General features: G+C 34.0%; 2 non-coding genes across 2 annotated transcripts; both read right to left on the bottom strand.

Annotated features, from left to right (window-relative positions):
* Positions 1 to 2,301: 2,301 nt before the first annotated feature.
* Positions 2,302 to 2,425, bottom strand: LOC113787920 (small nucleolar RNA SNORA69). Its single transcript, XR_003474439.1, has one exon. It is a non-coding gene; the product is annotated as a small nucleolar RNA SNORA69 (small nucleolar RNA).
* A 5-nt stretch (positions 2,426 to 2,430) lies between these two features.
* On the bottom strand, positions 2,431 to 2,560 carry LOC113787837 (small nucleolar RNA SNORA69). The gene has a single exon (XR_003474359.1). It is a non-coding gene; the product is annotated as a small nucleolar RNA SNORA69 (small nucleolar RNA).
* Between the last annotated feature and the right edge of the window lie 2,837 nt (positions 2,561 to 5,397).

The following is a 5,397-nucleotide window of genomic DNA, read 5'->3' as shown; positions in this document are numbered from 1 at the left end:
TCTAATGGAATTAAAGGACGAATGGTGTCAGTATGTGCTTGAAATGAAAATTATTTGACTTTCTGGGAAATAGCATGTTGTCGGCAAAGGATCTGAATATTATATGGTAGCTAATGTATATTCTGTTAGTTATTATATGTATATGATCATAGGACACAATATATGAACATGTATATGAATATGTAGTTAATTAGGTTGTAAATTAGGTTCAATGTATATGTAGTTAATTAGGTTGTAAATTAGGTTATATATATGTATCTGAATGTAGTTAATTAGGTTGTAAATTACAGAGTTACAGAGTTACATATATGTTAATTAAGTTACAGAGTTATGTTTTTTGTCTACTAATTGTGTGAACTGCTTATGGTATTTGAATATATGTTTTGTTGTTGTGTGAACTGATTGTGAACTGATTTTGGATCAAAATAATTTTGGATAAAAAGCTAAAAGACCGCGCTTTCTAAAAAAAATTCCATAAAAAGCTAAAAAGCGCTTTTCAAAAATTTAATTTACAACGTTTGAAAAACAAAATTGCACATTTTACAGCGTTTTTTTTGAAAAAGCGCGGTAAAATATGCACCTATAATTCATATATTGGGTGTACATTTTACAACGCTTTTCAAAAAAACGCTGTAAAATGTACACCCAAAAGCGTTGTAAAATGCACACACAATAAATTAAATTAAACATATTTTAACACTAAGTGATTAATTCATAAAATAATTTGTGAGTTCTTACTTAACAATTAAGAATAAAATCAATGGTATTCTTTTGCCTCAAATTGACAAATTTGACAAAATTATCAAAGCAAGTAGATGAAATAACAACACCAAGATTTATATTGATTTAGTCACTTCGTCCTCACTTGTGACCTACATCTAGTCCCATCATCAAAGATGATAGACTTTCTTCCTTTATTAATTTGAACACACAATTTTGTTGAATTGATAACAAGAAAACTCCCTCATTCCAAGAACTTAGGACTCCTAATTCTTCAAGACCTTTAATTCATATTATGATAACCAATAATCCTAGTTTGTGATCCCACATAAACTAATCTTCAGGCTTTCACCTTCATCTTGCTCCAACTCCTTAATTCTCTAAACAATTCAACCCCTTTAATTTCACCAATCTTTAGTTGAGCCTCCAATCCAACCATGAACAACTTTGAAATATAAAAAACTCAACAACAAAAAAAAACCTTTTGAGGTTAAAATATTATACTTATATCTTCGTTTAGGTTACAGGTTGATCCCATAAATGGAACCTTTAAAACACTCAATTGCTTATAATGTATCCTAACAATTGTATTTCTCAAAATTGATTATATTTGATGAATACATTATAAGAGTTTTTGAAGAAATTAATGAAATAAGAAAACTTGAAAGAAGACATGAATGTTCAAGTTTAAAAATATGAGTGTTATGACTTATATAGACAAAACAATTAATAAACAAACATCTTTAAAAAAAAACATATTTTTAGCATGTAATTCAAATTAGATATATAGGTAATTTGAATAACTTAAGTCATAAATATTGTGAACCTGAAGTTTGAAAAGGTAATTCGAACTATCTATGAATGCAATTCAAATTACCTATGAAAGTAGGATAATTCGAATTACATGTTACATATACGATTATAGGCTTTTAAAATATATACACGTAATTCGAATTTCTTGTTGAGTAACTTGAATTTCATATGTCATAAATGGAAAAACATTGTTTTTAATAGAATGCTTTGGTTTAAACCATCTTGGCATGAGCATATTATAGAGGGGTATATATTTACACCAATTCTAAACTATCATAGTGTTGACATCAATTCAAAACAGCTAAGTCTAAAAAGATAAACACACACTCATAGAGAATAAAATATAAATCAATCATCCTTAAATTAAGACAAATAAAACTCTATTTTCAAGAACAAAATCTCACTAGATTCTCACTATTGCGCTTCGTAGATAATAGGACATTGGAAATGTGGAAAGAGAATAGGAAGTAATAAAATATGAAAAAGAAATAGAGATAAGAGAAATAAAAATAATAATAAAATGAGAAAAACTGAGTGAGAGAGAGCGAGGAGAAGTCACTACGCGAAAAAACGGATTTTACAGCGCTTTTTTTAAGCCATTTACAGCGCTTTTTCAAAAAAATAAGCGCTGTGGAAACGAGCGCTGTAAATGATACAACAGCGCTTTTAAAAAAGCGCTATAAAACATGTAAATACAACGCGCACTTGTTATGCACATTTTACAGCGCTTCTTCACAAAAAGCGCTGTAATATGCACCCCATTATATGAGTTATGGGTGTGCATTTTACAGCGCTTTCTCAAAAAAGCGCTCTAAAATGCACACCCATAACTCATATATGGGTGGGCATATTACAGCGCTTTCTCACAAAAGCGCTGTAATATGCCCACCCATAATTTCATATATGGGTGTGCATATTACAGCGCTTTCTCAAAAAAGCGCTGTAAAATGCCCACCCATAATTTCATATATGGGTGTGCATATTACAGCGCTTTCTCAAAAAAGCGCTGTAAAATGCCCACCCATAATTTCATATTATGGGTCTGCATTTTACAGCGCTTTTCTTGTACATTTTACAGCGCTTTCTCACGAAAGCGCTGTAAAAGGTGCACCATTAAAGCGCTTTAGAACAACATTTTACAGCGCTTTTTAAAAAAATGATGTTTTTTGGATTCCCATGATGCGTACAAGGTTTTTGAAGAAATGGGTTTGTGTCTGATGTTTTTTGGATTCCCATGATGCGTACAAGGTTTTTGAAGAAATGGGTTTGTGTCTGATGTTTTTTGGATTCCCATGATGCGTACAAGGTTTTTGAAGAAATGGGTTTGTGTCTGATGTTTTTTGGATTCCCATGATGCGTACAAGGTTTTTGAAGAAATGGGTTTGTGTCTGATGTTTTTTGGATTCCCATGATGCGTACAAGGTTTTTGAAGAAATGGGTTTGTGTCTGATGTTTTTTGGATTCCCATGATGCGTACAAGGTTTTTGAAGAAATGGGTTTGTGTCTGATGTTTTTTGGATTCCCATGATGCGTACAAGGTTTTTGAAGAAATGGGTTTGTGTCTGATGTTTTTTGGATTCCCATGATGCGTACAAGGTTTTTGAAGAAATGGGTTTGTGTCTGATGTTTTTTGGATTCCCATGATGCGTACAAGGTTTTTGAAGAAATGGGTTTGTGTCTGATGTTTTTTGGATTCCCATGATGCGTACAAGGTTTTTGAAGAAATGGGTTTGTGTCTGATGTTTTTTGGATTCCCATGATGCGTACAAGGTTTTTGAAGAAATGGGTTTGTGTCTGATGTTTTTTGGATTCCCATGATGCGTACAAGGTTTTTGAAGAAATGGGTTTGTGTCTGATGTTTTTTGGATTCCCATGATGCGTACAAGGTTTTTGAAGAAATGGGTTTGTGTCTGATGTTTTTTGGATTCCCATGATGCGTACAAGGTTTTTGAAGAAATGGGTTTGTGTCTGATGTTTTTTGGATTCCCATGATGCGTACAAGGTTTTTGAAGAAATGGGTTTGTGTCTGATGTTTTTTGGATTCCCATGATGCGTACAAGGTTTTTGAAGAAATGGGTTTGTGTCTGATGTTTTTTGGATTCCCATGATGCGTACAAGGTTTTTGAAGAAATGGGTTTGTGTCTGATGTTTTTTGGATTCCCATGATGCGTACAAGGTTTTTGAAGAAATGGGTTTGTGTCTGATGTTTTTTGGATTCCCATGATGCGTACAAGGTTTTTGAAGAAATGGGTTTGTGTCTGATGTTTTTTGGATTCCCATGATGCGTACAAGGTTTTTGAAGAAATGGGTTTGTGTCTGATGTTTTTTGGATTCCCATGATGCGTACAAGGTTTTTGAAGAAATGGGTTTGTGTCTGATGTTTTTTGGATTCCCATGATGCGTACAAGGTTTTTGAAGAAATGGGTTTGTGTCTGATGTTTTTTGGATTCCCATGATGCGTACAAGGTTTTTGAAGAAATGGGTTTGTGTCTGATGTTTTTTGGATTCCCATGATGCGTACAAGGTTTTTGAAGAAATGGGTTTGTGTCTGATGTTTTTTGGATTCCCATGATGCGTACAAGGTTTTTGAAGAAATGGGTTTGTGTCTGATGTTTTTTGGATTCCCATGATGCGTACAAGGTTTTTGAAGAAATGGGTTTGTGTCTGATGTTTTTTGGATTCCCATGATGCGTACAAGGTTTTTGAAGAAATGGGTTTGTGTCTGATGTTTTTTGGATTCCCATGATGCGTACAAGGTTTTTGAAGAAATGGGTTTGTGTCTGATGTTTTTTGGATTCCCATGATGCGTACAAGGTTTTTGAAGAAATGGGTTTGTGTCTGATGTTTTTTGGATTCCCATGATGCGTACAAGGTTTTTGAAGAAATGGGTTTGTGTCTGATGTTTTTTGGATTCCCATGATGCGTACAAGGTTTTTGAAGAAATGGGTTTGTGTCTGATGTTTTTTGGATTCCCATGATGCGTACAAGGTTTTTGAAGAAATGGGTTTGTGTCTGATGTTTTTTGGATTCCCATGATGCGTACAAGGTTTTTGAAGAAATGGGTTTGTGTCTGATGTTTTTTGGATTCCCATGATGCGTACAAGGTTTTTGAAGAAATGGGTTTGTGTCTGATGTTTTTTGGATTCCCATGATGCGTACAAGGTTTTTGAAGAAATGGGTTTGTGTCTGATGTTTTTTGGATTCCCATGATGCGTACAAGGTTTTTGAAGAAATGGGTTTGTGTCTGATGTTTTTTGGATTCCCATGATGCGTACAAGGTTTTTGAAGAAATGGGTTTGTGTCTGATGTTTTTTGGATTCCCATGATGCGTACAAGGTTTTTGAAGAAATGGGTTTGTGTCTGATGTTTTTTGGATTCCCATGATGCGTACAAGGTTTTTGAAGAAATGGGTTTGTGTCTGATGTTTTTTGGATTCCCATGATGCGTACAAGGTTTTTGAAGAAATGGGTTTGTGTCTGATGTTTTTTGGATTCCCATGATGCGTACAAGGTTTTTGAAGAAATGGGTTTGTGTCTGATGTTTTTTGGATTCCCATGATGCGTACAAGGTTTTTGAAGAAATGGGTTTGTGTCTGATGTTTTTTGGATTCCCATGATGCGTACAAGGTTTTTGAAGAAATGGGTTTGTGTCTGATGTTTTTTGGATTCCCATGATGCGTACAAGGTTTTTGAAGAAATGGGTTTGTGTCTGATGTTTTTTGGATTCCCATGATGCGTACAAGGTTTTTGAAGAAATGGGTTTGTGTCTGATGTTTTTTGGATTCCCATGATGCGTACAAGGTTTTTGAAGAAATGGGTTTGTGTCTGATGTTTTTTGGATTCCCATGATGCGTACAAGGTTTTT

The sequence above is a fragment of the Cicer arietinum genome, chromosome 7, assembly GCF_000331145.2.
Source record: "Cicer arietinum cultivar CDC Frontier isolate Library 1 chromosome 7, Cicar.CDCFrontier_v2.0, whole genome shotgun sequence".
NCBI lineage: Eukaryota > Viridiplantae > Streptophyta > Magnoliopsida > Fabales > Fabaceae > Cicer > Cicer arietinum.
This window is presented reverse-complemented; position numbering and strand designations above follow the sequence as displayed.